The 20192-nt window shown below is 34.8% G+C and overlaps 1 long non-coding RNA gene across 1 annotated transcript in view; it reads right to left on the reverse strand.

The window, feature by feature from the left end:
- Positions 1 to 20192, reverse strand: part of LOC147654155 (uncharacterized) — a 62513-nt gene that overhangs the window by 37974 nt on the left and 4347 nt on the right. Inside the window, exon 4 of the long non-coding RNA XR_015284558.1 lies at positions 16207 to 16292. This is a non-coding gene — a long non-coding RNA (uncharacterized LOC147654155). The remainder of the gene's footprint in view (positions 1 to 16206; positions 16293 to 20192) is intronic.

Consider the following 20192-nt stretch of genomic DNA (forward strand, 5'->3'; position numbering starts at 1 on the left):
TCCAGATCTAATTTAGTAAGTGAATTGAAGAGAGGCATGAGACACTGAAACAGGAAAATACAAATCCAGACCTGTCTCCAAGCTGCTATGCTGATTTAGGCAAGCCATACATTATCTCTAAAGCCTCATTTCTGCACTAACTACTGAAAGAGTGATTAGACCTAATAGGAAATATTTGTGTTAGTCAGGTCTTTCAAAACGTAATACAGACGTTAAAGAACTGTGGTAAACATCAATTGTTTATTCTCTCCATATAATTTTCAGCACTTTTTACCTTGCTGCCTTATTTTAAGTCCATTCCACTAGGACTTGTAAGCCAACATCTAGAATTCTCTTTTCTAGCTACTTGGAACAAAAACAGGTCCACTTGGGTCTTTAGTTTTCTATCAACATACTTAATTTTTCATATTTTTCCCATATTCCAGATAGAGACAACACAGTCCATCACTTATTGATTCAGAACAAGGGGAAACTTTAAAATATTTACCTCTTAGTTTCTGATGAACTAGATACAGCACTGCTCATCCAATATACTGATGCAAAACCTTTTCAGTTTGAGCTTGGATGCTGTAACTCCCTTATTCACACTTTCCTATTTGTTCGCTATAGAATTAATAGTCTTCGTAATACTGTTCAAGACTGGATGCTTTCTGAATTGGTTGGTTGATTGGGGTTTTCTAACAGTTCATTGTGCTGTTTAAACATTTTCATTTCACTGTTTTCAAGTGTATCTTTCCTGAAGTGTTTCAACTATGATAGCTCTTGTAATCGGTTGTTACTGTAATATCCATTTTTTGGATTGCAGACCTGTGTGTTTAGTTTTGATCTCAAGATTGTACTTTGTAATCTTGTTTCTGAAAGGAACTTCCAGCTTCTGTTCCTCATACACTTGAGAACTAAACCTGGTTTTATTTCCTAGTACAGTACATTGACAGAGACCTGCCTCTTTTCAATATTTGGTACATATGTCAAGTTTATTTCACCCCTCCTTATTCTCTTGGTAAGTAGATTATCCTATCTTCTGTTCACTATTGCAGTTACCTGTATGTCATCTTTATTTGTCCTAGAGCTCTGGTCACTCTTTACTTCTACATATTACGTGTTTTCATCACTGGCTTCTTATATTAGATACTCTCATATACTATATCAATAACTACTTCCTTATTGCACTGTGTTGATTTCAACTAGATCTATCATGTCACTACATTCTCCTTACAGTGCAGATAATATTGTAGCCTCTTATCAGCATGTCTTGCAACAAGACTGCAGCTCCTCAAGGAATAGAGGTGCCACAAAGTGCCACCCTTCTCATCAATTTTCAAAAGATTTCTCATTTGATTTAAGGCCTTCCCTTCCTTCAGACAATTAAGGGTAAAATTTGTATTCTTTTTTTTATTTTGTGATAAATCTTAGTGATTTATTGTCTTTGTGTGCTGGAATTTGTGAGTTCAACTTTCAAGGAAAAGGGAAGCTGAATTCACTTTTTTCCATTTTTGTTTTCTTTCTGCAGCAAGTATTCTATCTATAACTTCTATCTTTTGAGATATTTATAATAGAGAATTACCATAGAGATGATAAAAAAGAATTTCACTAGTATACTCCAGTATGCAAATGAAGTATTTAATCTAAATTATAGTTCAATAAAAATGTGTAAGAAGGCACCAACATAAATTTATGACTGAGATCTTTAGCTTATAAGGTTTATTTTGTAACATTGTTGAGAACACAAACAGTTTGTTCTGAAATATTTAGAACAAATACTTCTACCTCAGCAGTATGATATCTGTGTATTCATAATAAATGGAAGGTAGTTCTTTTGTATGCCTTATAGGACATTAAGAAGGGGAGGTTTGATGTAGTTATGTCAGATTGTTTCAATCCTGCAGGAATGTAGTGAGGGACTAAGGTAAGGAGCATCTGTCATTTAACATGTCAAACTTACAGGGACCAGTGGAGCTGATAGACATTGAAGGAAGTGTGTTTTGCAATTTATAAGGATTAGAATACTAATTTCTGTTGCATTTATAACTCATACAGGACATGCACTAACCTGCAGTCTAACTGAAACTTCTGAGGCTCCTAATGTTCATGGTAAAGCAAGTAACATAAGTTATTTTTTTGTGGCTTTAGTGTCCTTGGTGAAATCAGTGATGGTGTTCTCCTCAACTGTCATGATTAATGACAAAAATTTTATAGGGGAAAAAAGTATATGTTGCAATTTTCCTTCTCAAAATTGTAATAAGGGAATAAATGGTGACTGAAAAGTCAGAAATATGGCCATGAAAAGCTAAATATTAACTGCAGAGAGCAGATGTCTTGTTATGATAATGATAATTTCTATAAAAAATAGAATTATAACATTTAAATTTAATAAAAGTATTTCAAAACCTAAAACAACCCTTTTTTAACAAATAATTTACTACACTTTCTGTCTGCATGTCCATGGCTATAATTTTACAAGCAAAACAAAAGAAATGGTGAAAGGTTTAAAAGTTAAGAACACAAGTGGCATGGGAATTAAACAGATTATTTTTTTTTCATAATTTAATTAAAAATCTCTAGCAAAAAATATTTGTTTGCATATGTCATATCACATTACTCTTAAAAGAATATTTGGTTTCCGTGAATGTAATGATTTTGCATTATTTCTCTCAGTGCAGCAGATATATAACCAATGAAACAGGACCTCTCACTTCAAAATTTAACATGATACATGTACAAAATTTTAATCTACTTGGAGATTACGATTTATGCTTTGTGGTAATTATCAACAATACTGCTACTATTAACTATCAGGTACCAAACTCAATTGTCACTGGCCAATCTGCTTCCAATCAGATGGTGCAAAAGGCTTAAGAAATTCTCATGTGGCTCTCATGTTCTAAATCTCTGTAATTTTGGGGAAAAGTCTTATTTATTTTCATTAAATTAATTGCAAATTAGGTCATTATAATTTAATCCCATCAACATCAAAAGAATAATTCTTACTTGCATATTATTGACTTCTAGTTTTTCACTTCATTTTTCTGCAATTACAAAACCAAGATGGAGAAAGATATCAAAATGCTTTATTTCTATTATCTTCGAAATAATACGAAAATAATAAGAAAGTTTGAGGTGCTTTACAGAAACCCAAAGAGCATTCTATGAAAATAAGAAAAAGCGAAGGAGAAAATGTTTAGAATGGAAATAAAGCTGAGGATCTGGAGTTCTAAGTTGGAGCTCAGGTCCAGTGCATTGGATGCAGGAAAAAGATATATATTGTTCACACATGGTACTAAACCTGGAGGAGCTGTGGGCTTCCTTGAGGGCAGGGGGCCTTACAAGGAGATCTGAATAGACTTGAGAGCTGGGTGATTGCCAGCTGTATGAAATTTAGCAAGAACAAATGCAGGATTCTCCACCAGGGTCAGGGTAATACTGGTTATACACACAAATTGAGTGTTGAGAGCCTGGAGAGAAGACCTACAGAAAGAGAAATGGGGATTTGGATTGATGGCAAGCTGAACATGAGTCAGCAGTGCCCTGGCAGTCAGGAGGAACAACCCTGTCCTGAGGGCATCAGGCACACAATGGCCAGCTGGGCAAGGGAGGGGATTGTCCTGCTTTGCTCTGAGCTGGGGCAGCCTCACCTCGAGTGCTGGGGGCAGTTCTGGGCAAACAAGGGTTACTTGGTAATACAGTGGCAAGTTCAGAACATTTATTTAGTAACTTTCTCAATGAAATCTTTCTTAAGCAATAGCTAAACCTATACATCCTGTATTTTGATGAGATACACAAAGAATATAGTATATTTAATCTTCCTTACCCTTCTACCTAAGATATCTTACAATACTTTAATACTTGGATATTTAATACCTCTGAGGATAAAAATACGTATCTAATTTTGGTACCTTAACGTGGGCAGAATCTCATTCTGATGACTTCTTATGACAATTACCTCTTTCCAGGCAAGACCATTCAGGTCTTTATCGTCTGATCACTGTTATTCTAAAGAAAAAATTCAAACTTTTTGCCTAGATCAAGTGGCCTGGCTCTAATTTCATAAAGTTTAGCAAGTTGTACATGCCTGATTTATTTCCCTGGCTTCACAAACATACTCAAAACAAAGAGAGCAGGCCATGTGTTTTTATGTTTTAGTTTCATCAAGCCAATATTTACCTGTAGTCCCACATTTTTCTCTCAGAACCTTACTTATGCTGTTCATTTTAGTTAGACCCATATCCTTTACTCTGGAAGGTAAAGAAAGTCCTGGTCCCTGGTGCCCATGCCTTAGTAGTAATTTTTGTTTCGTCAGACAGCACTTCCCTTGGGTTTATGACATGTTCTAGTCTAAGTTTCTGGGCAATAGGCAAGTAAAACAACCCATGTGTTAAGTATGTAATAACCATATTCCTTAAAATAACAGGAATAATAAAAATAATAAGTATTAACTCTGATTTCATAAATACAAAAAAAATTGCCACAGAATGTGCAATGCAATGCTGTTTAAAAAAATCCAGTATAAATCATATGCTTGTATAAAGCAATCTTATGCTTTAATGCTTAGATTCTACTGAGACTGTGCTACAGAAATATTGAAGAGAGATGAAATGCAGTTTTGAATAAAACATCAAAACAATGGTGACAGGAGGGATGTGTCATTTCACGTCCTTGATGCAATGGTGGTTCATAGAATCAAATATCTTTCATAAAATGCAAAATATTTAACATGAGTAATTTTAATTATTTTCCCAGCTAAGGATTCTTTCAGAATTATATGGGGCACTATCATAATTTTTCTTGGAAGACAGAACACATATTTTTCTGTGGGGAGACCTAGAATTTTCCCAGTTTTGCTTATGGCTCTGCTCCCTTTAGAACTCTTCAGACTGCAGTTTCACCAATTTTCAGAAGGTTCATATTCACTTTTTCTTCCATGTTCCCTCTCCCCTCTCTGCTTTTCTTTGAGTCAAATCTGTCAACTTTCCATTGATTTTGCTTCTTTAGGCTGACAACCTGCTCTGTCTGCCACAATTAAAACTATGGGAACTTTTCCCATGGAATTGAAAATCCCTAGACACATCATAATTTTAAAAGCCCTCAGGGGCTGCATAATAAATATAGCATGATACATCAAGTAAGAATAACTGGAAGAAGGCTTTGTCCTGAAATCTGAGGGAGAAAGAGAGAGAGAGAGAGAGGGAGGGAGAGAGAGAGAGAAGGTGCATATGCATGTATAAGCCTGCATGCTGTTCATAAAGTACCGAAGGCAGAATTTAGCCCTGCCCTGCCAGCAGCTCTCCTTGAGCACCTCAAAACTTCCCATTAACCTTGTGGCTGCAAGCAGCTGTGGAAGAAATTCCAAATAATTCCAATTTCCTAACACCTGATTTTAGAAGTATTCAGGGATGTATGGTAACATGGTAACATGTACCTCTGCCATTGGTCTGATGAGTGATATGAAATAAATGGCTGTGCTGCTCTGTGTGTACTTTATTTTTAAAACAGAACTCATGGTTTCTCTGTCCTTTACAATGTTCTCTGAGTTCATTGGAGCAACTATAATGGTGAAAAGGTTTTATTCATTGCAAAAGAAAAAAACATTAAATGGCAAGCATTTTGAGGGCCACTGGACCTGAGATCTATGCACTTTTTCTTTCGTTATTTTAAAAAAAATAAGAACAGACAATAATCTGATTAACTTTAATTCTAGCATACTCAAGAAAGGAAGTGTGGTATGTTTATGTTTGTTCATTTCATTACTGTTATTATATTTATGTGACAAAGCTTAATTGATTTGGGGTATTCATGATCACAATTTAAAACAAAGGTACATAAAGTAAGTGGCTGAAAACAAGTTTATCAGTAAACAAATTGAAACACAAGACTGAAAACTGCGTTTATGCTAATGGAGCTAAGACTTACTTCTGCATAACTTCAGGAGGAAAATTTACATTTCTTGCTGAAGGAATGGACAGAAATGGTGTCAGAGATGTATTTCTAGACTAATACAGCAATGTCTTCATCTGTGTTCTTTTCATTATTAATAGTTTTCTTGCAGTAAAAATATTTTTAAATATGCCTTGAATAAAGACAAGTGCTTAGCCAGTAATATTTGTGTACTGCACAATGCTTTTATTTGTTGTGTGCAGACTGTATATTTGAGTACTGTATTTATTCAGTACACATTATTTAAAACATGGCATATCTGGACACCTGTAAAATACTCATTTCAAGTGTTTTGTAAATTGCCAGTGAAATTTATCCAGTTTGACAAATCTTGCAAGGACTAGCAAAGGAAAACAAAAGAAAAAAAACTTCTCTACTGTATCTCCTTGCAGAAGCTATGTTGTTGCCTCTAACACAGGGCAAACAGCATCATGCACTTAAGTGTGACTCATCACTTAATCTTCTGATGATTCCAGTATGTACTGGGAAAACAAAAGGAATACAGATGAAGGGAAGATTTACTGATGTGCACTGGGCTACATGTGCCCTTCTCTAATGGCTTAGATATGCATGGAAAAGAAACAAGGAAACAAAAGAAATAAAACCTTTTTATCTTTTTAAGATATTTGGGATAGGAAGTCAGAATGTGATAACAACCCAGGTAATGGCTTTGGGCATGTGAAAAATCAGTCTCAGTGAGGCCATTTGTGGTTCATGCTGATCATTCTAATTAGAAAGCAGCAATGAAAAAAAATACCCCTTGGAGGAACATATCCATAGGAGCCCAACATCCAACAGAAGCTCAAGCCAAAGGTCAAACCCCTGTGTCTGACACCCGGCCTGCCAGACAAGGCATGGGCAAGGTCAGGGTGCTGTAAGGACCAACAGTTGTGCAGGGCCCCCCCAGGGATCCATGAGGCCAGGGCTGGCAGCTTACTCATTAGATCTTCACTATCAGGCTACTGAGAGGTATAATGTTCTTCCAATAACCTCTTTTAAAATTCCCTCTGTGAAAGCCTAATCCTAAGGCTCATATTTCATCCTTTCAGATGAGAAACCAGGGTTTCCACACTAACACAAAAGGAACTTTATAGGTGTATTATTGTGTCTACTCCTTCATATAGGATCTATCCTGTGACATAGATACTGAATTGGATGATCTCTGGAGAGCCCTTCCATCCCCAAACCATATGTGATTCTGTGACTTCTATAAAACTATTTTGTTGACTGGTAAAGAAGTAGGTGTGTATCTGTCTTCCCCACTGACTTCAGAACAAAGCCAAACACATAAGCTTCATAAGTTAGGTACCTAACAATAAATGAGTCGCATTTTGCTGAAGCCACTGAGGAATAAGACTCATATAATTAAGAGGTTAATTTTTCACTACTAAACTTCTACAAATCCCTCCTTCTACCCTTTCAGAGGCCCTAGAGTACCCTGGATGGCCTCCCAGTGCCACTACAGAAAGGTCTGGGTCTATAGTAAGACTAACATCTGTCAGTCCTGGTACACATCTGGCATACACTACAGCATCTCAAATAGGCTTAGACATCTATGTTCATATAACAGAAAAGCTCCCAGGGGTGTCTGCAAAGCTACTTAGTTGACCAAATGTTGATATCTATTTTAAGATGAGCTGAACAGTTCTCTGTGCCTGGATTTAGTTGCTCACAGTTAGATGCTTAATGCCATTTTTAGATGTCCTAGCATATCTATGTGGAACTGGCAGATATGACACCAGATATGACTTGGGTTCTTCTGCAGTGACAGCTGGAAGTCAGATTAGATACTTTATGGCATCTCAAATGGCACCAGATACCCACATTTAGACAACCAAATCAATCTGCTAGTTCCCACTGTGCACCAAAATTATCTCTGTATTTGATTCTTCTGGATCACTGTTTTCCTAAGGAGTGTTCCCCATCAGTAGGCTATAATAGAAAGAAACTTCAACAGCAATTTTTAATAGAAATTACATGTCTCTTTAAAACAAAGAGATAAAATGTGCCAAAAAATTAAAAACTAAATGAGTACAAATAACTAGTAAAAATAAAAATTGAAGTGCTGAGACTACTTAAATATGTAGTAAATTCTTCAGCATACAATGCTTTTACAAGAACAACCATTCTTCCGTCTGAATGACAGATTTGTATCTAATCAGATTTAGCTGGGGTAAAAGATGAAAGTACTGTAAAGAGTTCCATGACCTTTGCACTGACAAAGCCAGATTAAGTAATCATAAGTGATTCCTTCTGCCAATAAAAGCTTTCTGTTAAACTACTGGACAGAAAGCTATACTGTAAAAGCAGATATCTTTAACAGAATTTCTAATCACTGTAGAGTTGGATAGTTCTCATGGGGAAAGAATAGTTTTATTCCCCAGGGAAGTCTAGGAATAGGAAGTGTTTAATTTCACTATCTTTTTTTTTTTTTTTTTTTTTTTTTTTTCAGAGAATGAGATCAATCTGGATCTTACTGTGATTATACTTCTCTAAAGTATTTTAATTTTGAAATTTCTAGAGCTTGTGTAGCTTGTTTTTTCAATGCGTTTAAATTGGCAAAACTCTGTTCACCCCAACTGGCATATAACAAACGCTGAAACAGAATCTGGTTTTTTTATAAATGATGTTTTCATTTAATAGCTGTAATGTTTAGAATTACTTAATTACTTTTAAACATAAAAAAATTTCTGCAGTTAAATCTGAGAACCTGATTAAGTGATGGAGGCTTCTGAGTAAAAACATAATCTTCTGAGGTAAAAACATAATAGGGCAGACTCTGAAGGGATAGAAGAGCTATATAAATACAGAGGCTGATTCATCCATTTTGAATTTTAAGCTCTAATAATGTGTTTAACTCCAATTTTTAGGTATGTAGGAAAAAAAAAGAAAAGAAATGTAGTTATCTTCTTCAACAGAAACAGAAGTGTCATTCTGTTTTTAAGCTGAGAGAAGTGCTGAAAGAAGTGTCTGTGAGGCTGAGGGAAGCTGAACTCCTGAAATACCTGGTTTATCAATCTAAACACAGCATTTTATTGAGATGCACTTTCCACCTTTAATACAGGTCTGCAAATTTAATATACAACCTTAATTTAAGAGTGCCAAAAGAAACAGGAATCATTTTTTCCTTCACTAATAGACAAAAAATCAAAATCTCCCATAACATTTTCCAAACACCTCAAGTAAGTGAGTCATTTTAGTCACCAACTGAGAAGGCAAACAGTAGTGTTTAATACTCAGATGAATTTCTAGAACAGAAATTATCAGACTTGGGCCAAGTATTTTCATTATCACCCAGCATTACACCACAGTCACACATTAAAGCATGCCATGGTGCTAGATTGTTGTACATTGAAACACACTATGTAGCCAAGACTAGCTGTGAATTTGGAATGATGCTGCATGGCAATACTAAGTTTCAGGTCTATTGAGCAGTTGTGCTCACAGCATTCCTGTACAGTTGTGAGACATGGATCACCTTCTGTTATCATGTCAGAAGGTTTGATAATTTCTAACTGGTATTTTTTTTTCTGTTTGTAGGATTCAATATCATAACCAGTTACCACTGAGATACTAAACACCAAAAATTATGTTGGTGTTTTATAACTCTCGGCTGGACTTGCTCAAGTTATTTATGTCTTTTTATACTGTGTAACTAAACTGGACTGAAGTATTCCTGATTCCCACGTGACCCTGATATGAAACAGGTCCAAGACCAAGGAGATGCACCTGGGTAGGGGCAATCCCAGACTGTGAGAAATTCTCACTGAGAGAAAGCTCTGAGGAGTAGGAGGAGAATTTGTAGGGGGTCTGGTGGATTAAAAACTGGACATGAGCCAGCAGTGTGCCCTCACATGTCAGAACAGGCTGAGGGATGTGATTCACCCCAACTACTCTGCCCTTATGAGATACCACTTGGGCCACTGTGTCTAGCTTTAGGGTCCCCAGCACATGAAAAACAAGGACCTGTTGGAGCAGGTCCAGAGGAGGGCCACCAAGATGATCAGAGTACTGGGGACAGTACTCATAGAGAGTACCTCTCCTATGAAGAAAGGCTGAAAGAGTTGGAGTTGTTCAGGGAAGAGAAAGTTTCAGACAGACCCCATTGTGGCCTCACAAAACTTAAAGGAGGCTTTACACAAACTTTTTGCAAACACAGTAAGTGATAGAGCAAGAGAGATTAGTTTTAAACCACAATAGATTAGATTCGGATTAGATGTTAGGAAGAAATTCCTTACTGTCAGCATGGTGAGGCACTAGAACATGTTGCCCAGAGAAACTGTGAATAATCCATCCCTGGGGATGTTCAAGACTAGGCTGGATGGAGGGCTGAGTGACCTGGTTTAGTGGACAGCATCCCTGGATTTGTCAGAGGGGTTGAAACTAGATGATATTTAAGGGCCCTTCCAACCAAAGCCACTCTATGATTCTGTGATTCAGGGTAATGTCATGCTGAGTAAATGAGAATGATCACTACTCTATATCTACTGATAAAATTCATGTCAGTGAATTTTCAGCGCAGTAAGGTGTTTGGATTCATTGCTGCCAGGGCAGCAGGAATCCCAGCTTTTCCAGCAGAGTTACTATTGTCTGAGACAATCAACAAACAGTACTAGCACAGGGCTGGCACATGCACAAGCAGGACCTTTCACTTCCTCATTATGAAGTTCTTGTCTTATTCCACTGACCTCTTTAGGTCCCTTTGGCAGCAGCTGTGTCTTCATTGTATACTGGATGCTTACAAACATACACACACAAAAGTTTAGGGTTACCCACAAACTTAGTTACTGTGTAGTTTTTCTCTTCCTTCCCCAGCTCACTGGAAAGGGTATTAAAGACAATAGGACACAAGATAGACCCCCTCAGGAACTCTACTTGGAAATTGCCTCTGAGTATATTAAAGACAGTTAACCTTCGTTTTATCAAATATCGGAATCATCTTTTGTTCTTGTCTCTTTTCACAGCCTGTGAAAACATCCTAGAGATAGCAAGGTTCAGCTATAAAACACTAACAAAATTTAAAAAAAAATTAAAAATTAACAAAAATTTTTGCATGAGATGAATTCTGGCAAATGTGAAGTGTTTATTTTGTTTTCTAATCTTATTTGGCAGGATAAATATACAGGACATATATGTTTTTCTCACTGCCTTCAAATATTTTTTTCAGATTATAAGAATATGAAATAATTCCCAAATCAATCAGAAGTTGGTTATGTGTCTTGTGGATTCATTATCCCTAATTCACTGTTAATATGAAAGCAGGGTTCAGTAATGGAGCTATCTTGAGTTCCTTCATATTTTACATTTATTTGCATTTTCTGCCAAATTGATTACATTTATGGCAAATTGCCTTTGTCAAAATGCTGTACGCATGCATATTCACTTCTACACTTCCCACACTAACAGCTGAGGTACCAGCTTGTTACAAGTTTTTCATGGCCATCTTTATGTGAGCTGATTTTTTCAGATATTTGATCTCATCCATAATTATCTATTGCCTTTTCAGAATAATATATTGATTTAGCTGAGGTAAATTGTCTCATAATTACATAATAAATAAACAATTACCAGTCAAACTCTGGAACTGATGGCAACTATCATGGTGGATAGAAAAGGAATATGAATGACTTAGAAAAGTTGGTGACAAACTTCACAGGTGAAATTATTCACAGAGTCAAGTTAGTAACATCTGCAATGGATTGCAGAAGGACCTCATTATACAGTGCAATTTATCAGCAAAGAAACAAAGGAAAAATCAATATAAATAGTGAATCAATATAAATACATGATGCACCCACACAGAGGAAACTGCAACAAGCTTTGGGGTGCTGATTTCAAAAACATGGAACTAAAGGAGTTAAAGAAATGAATTAAAAATTGTTGTTGAAAGGAATAAAGCAGATTTCACTCTAGGAATAATTAAGATGACTTTTCAATCAGAAAAGAGATGAGAGATTTAATTTAAAGCCGTGACAGGAAAAAAAAAATAAAGAAAAATAAAAAAGAATTAATATCCATAGTTTCTTGTAAAGGAAAAAATAACACACAAACAATATCTTAGGTTCAAAGAACACAGAACAGTATTTTGACTAGAACAGCAAACATATATAAAAAAAAGTTCATCTATGGGAATCACTGATAAAAATGTTTAAGGAAAGAAAATCTTATATGGATTCAAAAAAATGAGAACAAAGCACATGGTTTTGGGGGTAGAACTCTAAACACCATTATGAACAAATGAATCACCTTTGCCTTTGGAAGTCCTTCAGCTGCTGATCCCTAGGAACAAAATCAAGGACATTTATAACTAGTTTCATACACTCCTTCCACAAGCAACATATGACTAATACATAAGGGAGGATTGCATAAGAGGGGACAGTGGATAAAGTGGACCTCAAAATTATGATATTGAAGTGACAATAGCAAAAATAAACAGATTTGGGTTTAAATTTTTTAAAAAATGAAATTTTGTTTCTATGATTTTTTTAAACATTTTTTTTTTTAAATTTTAGAATAGTACTCCTTTTAATAGGAAAATGTTCCATGGATATTTATTGAAAGTGCATTTCTTTTACAAGGCCAGTAGTCAGACACAATCTACACTTTAGCATCCCCACTTTTTATTGGCCTGACCAAGATGATGTAGACCAAGAAGTCAATAAGAAATAAATTTACAACAATATATTAATATGCTCTAGCTCCATCTAGCTTTACTTTCAGGATTACTTCTATCAGAAAAAAGTTTTTCTCTGCAAATAGAATGGGAGTTGTTTTGTCTGAACTGGTCATAGAACAGTTTCAGAAATAAATCCTGGACGTCACTAGGAATCTTGAGAAGGAAGGTGCCACTTTCCTTTGATCTCATAAAATTTTGGGTCAGAGTCTCTAAACTATTTACAGATAGCAGACAAAAATGTAAAATTTAGTTTCTTTTGTATCTAATTTATTAGTATTTCTTATTTAATGAGTTATTTTCCATTTCTTCAAAGCATTCCAGTAGTGATGCAAAGACTATAGAGCTTTTGCTCTGAAACTGAGATATATGTAAGTAAAAGTTTCTTCACTCTTTTTTGCATTTTTGTCTTAAGAACAAAAGCCTCTCTCTTTATTTCTGCAATTTACAGATTCAATGGGTCTAGTCATATAGGAGCATGCTAATAGTTATCAAGAATATGAGTTTTCTAGAGGAAAAATATTATGGTACCCCTAAAGGGCCAAGAAGCATAAGGAAACAATACAATTGAAAACAAACATGATTAAAACTTGTCACAGTCCTCATTGTCCTGAGTAACCCAGCCTGCTCTTGTAAAATGGAGCACCTCTTTGCCACTATGTTGATACAAAGGAGGTTGGGACAGCATTCAACAATTATGCCATTAAAAAGAAATAGTGATCTTGTCAAAAGACAAAGGTCTTTTAATATCAGATCATAGTCTACATTCTTTCTCACTTTCTTAATTATTTAGGAATACCATATTATTTTAACTTCACAAATCACAGTTTGTCAAAAATAATTTATGATAATTTACAGACTTCTGTAGAAAACTATGATTCACATAGTGAAAATCCTTCCACGTGTATGTTTGTGTTTTCTGGATTAATCATCCTTAGCACTGTTAACAGTAATGTATTTCCCAGAAATAAATTTTGATGTGTTATTCCCATAGGAAATAAAGAATTAGAGGGAAAGGCAAATAATATTTTGTCTGCTGTTTTGCTTGATGCAATAGCTTCTTCAGAGTCTTTGGTTACAAAGATCCAAGTCAACAAGACCAGCCTTCTTGTTCATGATTTTTTTTCTTTTTCATTATATTTGGAGATTCTGAATTGTCGTTAGCTTTTGTTTGAATTTAACTTGGTGGAAGGCTAAAAGTGAGATTAGTAGAATTCAAAATATTTTGAAGTGTGCTAAAAGATAATGCTTGGCAAGGTGTTTTTCTTATTTTTCAGGATATTCTGAAAATGAAACAAAACCCACTGAAAATAGAATAATGCTATTTTTGGAATCCTTCAGCTAACTTGTTAGTGAAAGTAGTGAACATGTTAATGTGTTTGCAATTGCATTTTGGGTGACCTTAAAACCCTCAACTCTTTTATGGAAAAATGCAGCATTAACTTGAATATGTTGTCATTCTTCTGGAATTTAAAATACTATAGAAGTCAGATAATATAAATATATATCCCACAGGGCTAAAACAGAAATATTTATTTCAATCTCTCTGAGACAGAGATGCTTCTATATTTAGCTCAATTTTAATTAACATATCCTTTTTTTTTGCATATAGGTAAAACCTTACAAAAGGAAGGCCTTGTAAAACCATGGCCCAGGCCTGTTACTTTGGCTAAGTAGAAGACGACTGTGGGAAAGTGACTCAGCTGAAGTAGAGGCAGAAAAACAATTTATATAACCATTGGGTGTTCACATTGTGGTGTATGGTGGTTGGTTGGGTGATGTTTGTTATGATTTAAAACCATGTAGCTGATAATGGGCTAACTCCTTACAAAGGCCTGATTTCTGTAATAAAGGGGCTTTCCTTTGCACCTGCCTGGGGACTCTGTGTCACTATGGACCCACACCTCACATCCTTTTAGTAACAAAATATAAATTTACTGATCTACTTGTAATTTTTCCTCAGAAATGAAGTAAAAATATACCATTAAATCCATTCCCTCTCTGTCACAGGAATAGAAATATGGTTTATGCCAAAACTGTGAATTAAATAACAAGTGTAAGGTTATGTAATACTTTCCCTAAGACTCTGATTTCCAGAGTCACATTATAAAACACATTTTCAGAACATAAGTAATAAGAATCAGTATAACAGCAATCAAATGTTCTCTGACCAAGAAAAGAAAAAAACCACAAATATACAAACACGTACATATACATATATATGTATTTATAATATCAATTCTCAGTGTTGTAACTGATCCCATGGCTCTAGAGTTTTAACTGTAACTTCTGAAAATTAGCAGTTGGCAACACAGATATTTCTTCATGCACAAGCATGGCTTGATGGAGAAATTTAAAAAATGTTTAAAGACTTAATTTACACTAAAAAAATTCTGTGAACTGACATATTCATGCAGACTTTCTGCAGGCAAAAATAAGTAATCAAAATTTGCAGCAGTATTCAGAGGTAGTTCTTTCCTCTATGTAATTCAGATCTAAATTCCATTGTTTTATTTTTTAAAAGGAAAATGAACAACATGTCAATTATAGAATTAAAAAAATGCAATAGGTCTGAGAGATAATACATTCAAAGCTAATTCAGTTAGGACATATATCAAAATAATTCACATCAGATTCTGTCTAAGTATTGTTGATCTGTTTCTCCATAGAAATAAAACTTGAACTGAAACTTTCATTCAAATTAATTGGAAAAAAATTATTATGAAGTAATTTAAATCTTATGTCACACAATGGACCATTGTCTTTCTGTACTTTTGTATTCTAAATAAGTACCTTGCTATGGTCTAGCACAAAAGATAGATTTGCAACTACTTTTTTTCCTCTTTACTGATGACTTTTAATTTTTTTTTTGATTGGTCTATCATTTTATAATTATGCCTATACAATCACTTCTTTCATATAAGTGGATTACTGCACTTCTGCCTTCAGAACACCAGCTGTGCTTCACCGGTAGTTATTGTTGTAAGTCCAAAGCAGAACAACTCAAAAATCATTCCACTGACAAAACTGCTGTGTTGAAGCAGTGGGCCACCATCTGCATTTCTCTCCTGAACTCCTTTTTAAATAATATATTGTATAAGTGAACAATTCTCCCCTCTACTTGGGGAGCTTATTCTCTTTTTCTTCATCATTTCCAAACAGCTCATTTTTTCCCCTTGCTATTATCTCCAGACGACTTCAAATTCTACAGAGCTGCAGGTGACTTTTAACTGAAGTGAGGAATAGATACAATGGATAATTTAAAGCAAGATAGACCTCAGCAGAAAGGAAAAGTTGCCTGCAGAGCGAATGTATCCAAATTCTAATGATGTTTTCTCTATTGGAGTTACTGTCCTGCTCTGTTTTGAAAGACATAGTTATTCTTCTCTACTTAATATAATTTACCATTTTTGAACTCACTGCCAGATTTGGAGATCACAAAAAATAACCATCTTAACATCTGCCTTTTTCTTCCATTATATCTTTTCAGAGAGGATTAATTACTTTTTTTTTTTTTTTTTTTTACCCAGTACAAATCTTTGTTTTTTCACTGCCTCTAACATCTTTGTAAGCAGCTTCACACCATCATGTTCCACACTTACATTTGGTGCCAAGTCCCTTTCTACTGATTATCTCAGCTGGAATGCCAGAGAGCCAGGGAGAAGGGGAAGGGTTTAGCAGTTATGTCCTGCAAACGAAATCATCTGTTATTCAAAAGCAGTATGTGGTGTTCAGTACTCAGAACTGCATACAGAACTGTGCTTTTTCTTTTGCCCTCTGACCCTGAAAATACCAAAGGAAATGAATAGCGGAAAAGTTGGTATATATGAAAGACTATCACTCAGGTAGAGAGATTAAATGTAACTGTGATTTGAGGATGGAGCTTATTTTTGGATCTAGGTTTTTTTATTATTAAATATAAACTCTCTTCAACACATCACGATCCTCAAGTCAGGTCAAATCTGAAAATTATAAGGAGAAAAAATACTAATATTTCACAAAATGTCATGAACAATGCTTATATGGTATATTTTTGCTACTGTGAACTTCCATCTAATACAAAATATCATTCTCTAGCAAGAGACCAAATAGAAATCCTTACAGCTAAGATAAACAGAGGGGCTAAGAAAGGATTTATATCTTTCATTATTTATCCTTTGTGATAGAGAGCAGTTCTTCTTTGGTCATGCTAAATAGTCTTCCAAACACAGACAGTTTAAACTCCAGTATCGGTGTGGAGGTGGAAGATAAATGCATCAGATAAATACATACACTTAATACACCAGAAATGCATCAAATGCTCCAGGAAACAGGCCTGATACAATTTTGACAGTCAGGGACAAGATGGCAGCCTTGTTCTGTTTCATGATAAAATCCTCACATGTTTTATCTAGGAAGGTCAGATATATACCATTAACTGTCTGCCCACTGTCTTCTAGATATTATGGATAGGCTATAGGAAGATGTGAAATAAACATGCAGTTGAGGGGCTGATGTCATTTTATTATGGTCACAATTTGCATGGAATGGGTTTTAGAGGTATCAATTCAGTCGGTGTCCATTGTGAAATCATCTCCAAGACAGAAAACTTAAAATAATGAATTATCCTCTTCATCATTGCTAAAGATTAAAACAGTGCACTGTATTCTGAGGGAAAAAAACATGCCACGATTCTTCCAGAAACCCTTCTCCCATGCAAGTCCAGACTGGTGGATTTGTTTCAGTGTAGTCATCCTTCTCTGACAATATTGATAAGTTTTTGTGTGAGAAAGGAGGAAGAAGAAGCTTTTGGAAAACAGCAGGGTGTCTGTGTTCTTGGGTCATAATGTGCAGAAATCATGGCTAGGGAAGGACCTAATTGTGGAACTCACCACCTGCTTCTGGGTATTAGTATTTACCAATATATTTACAGAGGTTTAAATGTTAAATTCAGAAGTGACTGCCTGAAAAAAAAAAGTGTAGTAGAAGAGCTATGATAACATTGTGAGGAACTTTTATGCTCTAGAGAAGATGTATGGTTGAAATGAATATGCACTTAAATATTTAAAGGTTTAAATGCAGGGTAGCCACATTGGATAAAGAAACATGTTTCACTGGGCCCTCTGTGGATTTGTACATGCAGCCCCACTCTTTTAGATATTGAACTGCATGTTTTACATGAGGCTAACAGGGCTACAGAAAACTGTGGGTAATCAACCAGCTATGCAGATATGCAAAGGCATCAAAGCATCAGCCGTAAATGGGTTTCCTGTATTGTTAACTTTCTATGTACTTTCTTGGGGTAAAAAAAAAAATCCACACTGCTCAAATTAATTGCAGTTCGAGGGATTCTTTTCCCTCAGTAATATGTGAAGGTGGTGCCTTCAAGTGGATGGAGGTATTTTGACTTTCAGAGAAAAATTAATTTCCCTGCTCATAGATGTCTAGTTCCATTTGTTATGTCTTAGGAGTCTGAGTCATTTACCTTGTACAGAAACAGTAGGGTATTCCTATCTATGTAATGTGGCAGATAGAGAGCAACAAGGATATTCATAGGTGTCTAAAATGTCTCTGGATATCAATGTTCAGGCACCTGCATCCCACTCAGGTTCAGAGAAAAAGAACTGTTGGATTAAACATCACAGACTAAAATTTACTAGGGAAGTCTATGACAAGCAATAAATTGTCTCTGTAGTAGTGTTCAAAATGATGTGAAGTACAGAATGTAAAAAAGCTGCTACATTTTTGCCTCTTCATAGCCATGAAAGGTGTACAAATATATGTTTTTAGGCCACACAATAACACATATTCTCCAACATTAATAAACAATGATGTCACAGACATGGAAAAAAAAAACAACTCCCTGGCTTCATCTATATCTCCTACTACAAATTGAGTATCAGTGGTTTATACAGGAATGTAGTTTTTTTAAAGCAATTACATCTGATTATGCCAGTGGTTAGCTGCACATATTTTCCTGTGTCTTCCATGGGACTTGTCCACTTAATGGGATTAGCTTGCCCATTTAATTCATTATTACAGTTTTTCATGGAATAGCCATCTGGGACACAAGACTTAAAGTATTTATTTAACAAAGCAAGATGATCAAGAATGTGAAAAGTCAGGTTAAATCTCTTGAAAAGAAATATTTTCTTCAACAATATAAGAAAAGCAACATTTGGGAGAGAGTCTAAGGTACAAAATGTACTACATGTATGACTTTTAAGTGTCAATAAATGGCATCTGAATGTGAATTTAAATTCTGTGACTATCAAGTCAAGGCATTGGTGTCCCCATCTTTTTTACTCTGGTGAATGATCATTCTTATCTGTTCTATCCTTATATCCATTCTATCCTTATTTATTTTTAAAAAAAGCTTTATACAAATATTTTCTACAGTGCAAAAATCTTCTCAAGTATTTAAAGTAGTGTTGTATTTGCATCACTGAACAAGTTGGAATATCCAAGCTATGTCACAAACTGAAAATAAAAGAAAGTTTTGCTCTTATCAGGAAGCTGTACTGTTCTCTCTTAGTGCTCCAGACTGTAGTTGATGAAGAAACTTAATATGAGACATAGTACTCAATATTACAGAGAATATGTAACATATTCAAGTGATCAAACCTGGGATCAGTAATTCCCAAATAAAAATGAAAGGTATAACTTTTGAAGAAAAGAATTAAAATTCAGAAAATTTCATAGATCATGGCAACAATGTAGTTGGAAATGACACTGAGGAAATTCTTGATTTCTATTTACTCTGTCACCATTTTTAAGCATAACTCATTGCTTCTTTGTTCTGACTATGTTTGGGAATCTACTTATGAGAACATTATTAATGACATTAAAATTATAAGCGTGACTTATGTCAGAATGCAACATTTAAAATAAGAAAATATATTAAAAGTATTTAGACAAATTGCTTTGAGAGTAAAGTAAATGCTACATAAAGGTTTTATTCCTACTTTAGTTTCCAAGGACATTTTAATTAATTAATCTGTAACTACAATATACACTACAAATGGAAATCGAGCCATAGTTATCTGTGCAAATATGTTCTCTCAAAGATATTCATAATGAAAAAGCACATCAATAATTGTGAAGCAGGTCTGTGGATCAGCAGTCAATAAATATAACACTACCTGACTACACTGAGCATTTGAGAATTGCATTGGAAAATAAAATTCAATTAATAATTTCTGCAACTGATTATTGTTAGACTTAAGGAACATAAAAATACAAGGTTCAAATGTATAAAAATATTCTGAGGTCTTAATTTCCTTTAGTTTGATAAATCCTAATTCCAGTGAGACAATGATAAAACATATAGTTAACAAAATTGGCTAGGTTTTCATTCAAAATGAACATATTTTATCCAGCCTCCAGCAGAATAGTATACATCCAGTCATATTAGTAACTATTCCATTTATACTCACTCTCGTTTAACTGTTTTTCATTTTTGTTGAATCCACATCTCTTGTGAAAGACATTTTATACTGTTTATAATGTACAAAGACTTGTGGGAAGAATTTTTGTTAAAAAAAAATTTTAAAAAGTTTGGCATAGCTTACATAGTGTAATACTCCCACTGGGAATCAAACATCTTGAA

Source organism: Cyanistes caeruleus, chromosome 3 (assembly GCF_971803275.1).
Source record: "Cyanistes caeruleus chromosome 3, bCyaCae1.hap1.1, whole genome shotgun sequence".
Classification (NCBI taxonomy): domain Eukaryota; kingdom Metazoa; phylum Chordata; class Aves; order Passeriformes; family Paridae; genus Cyanistes; species Cyanistes caeruleus.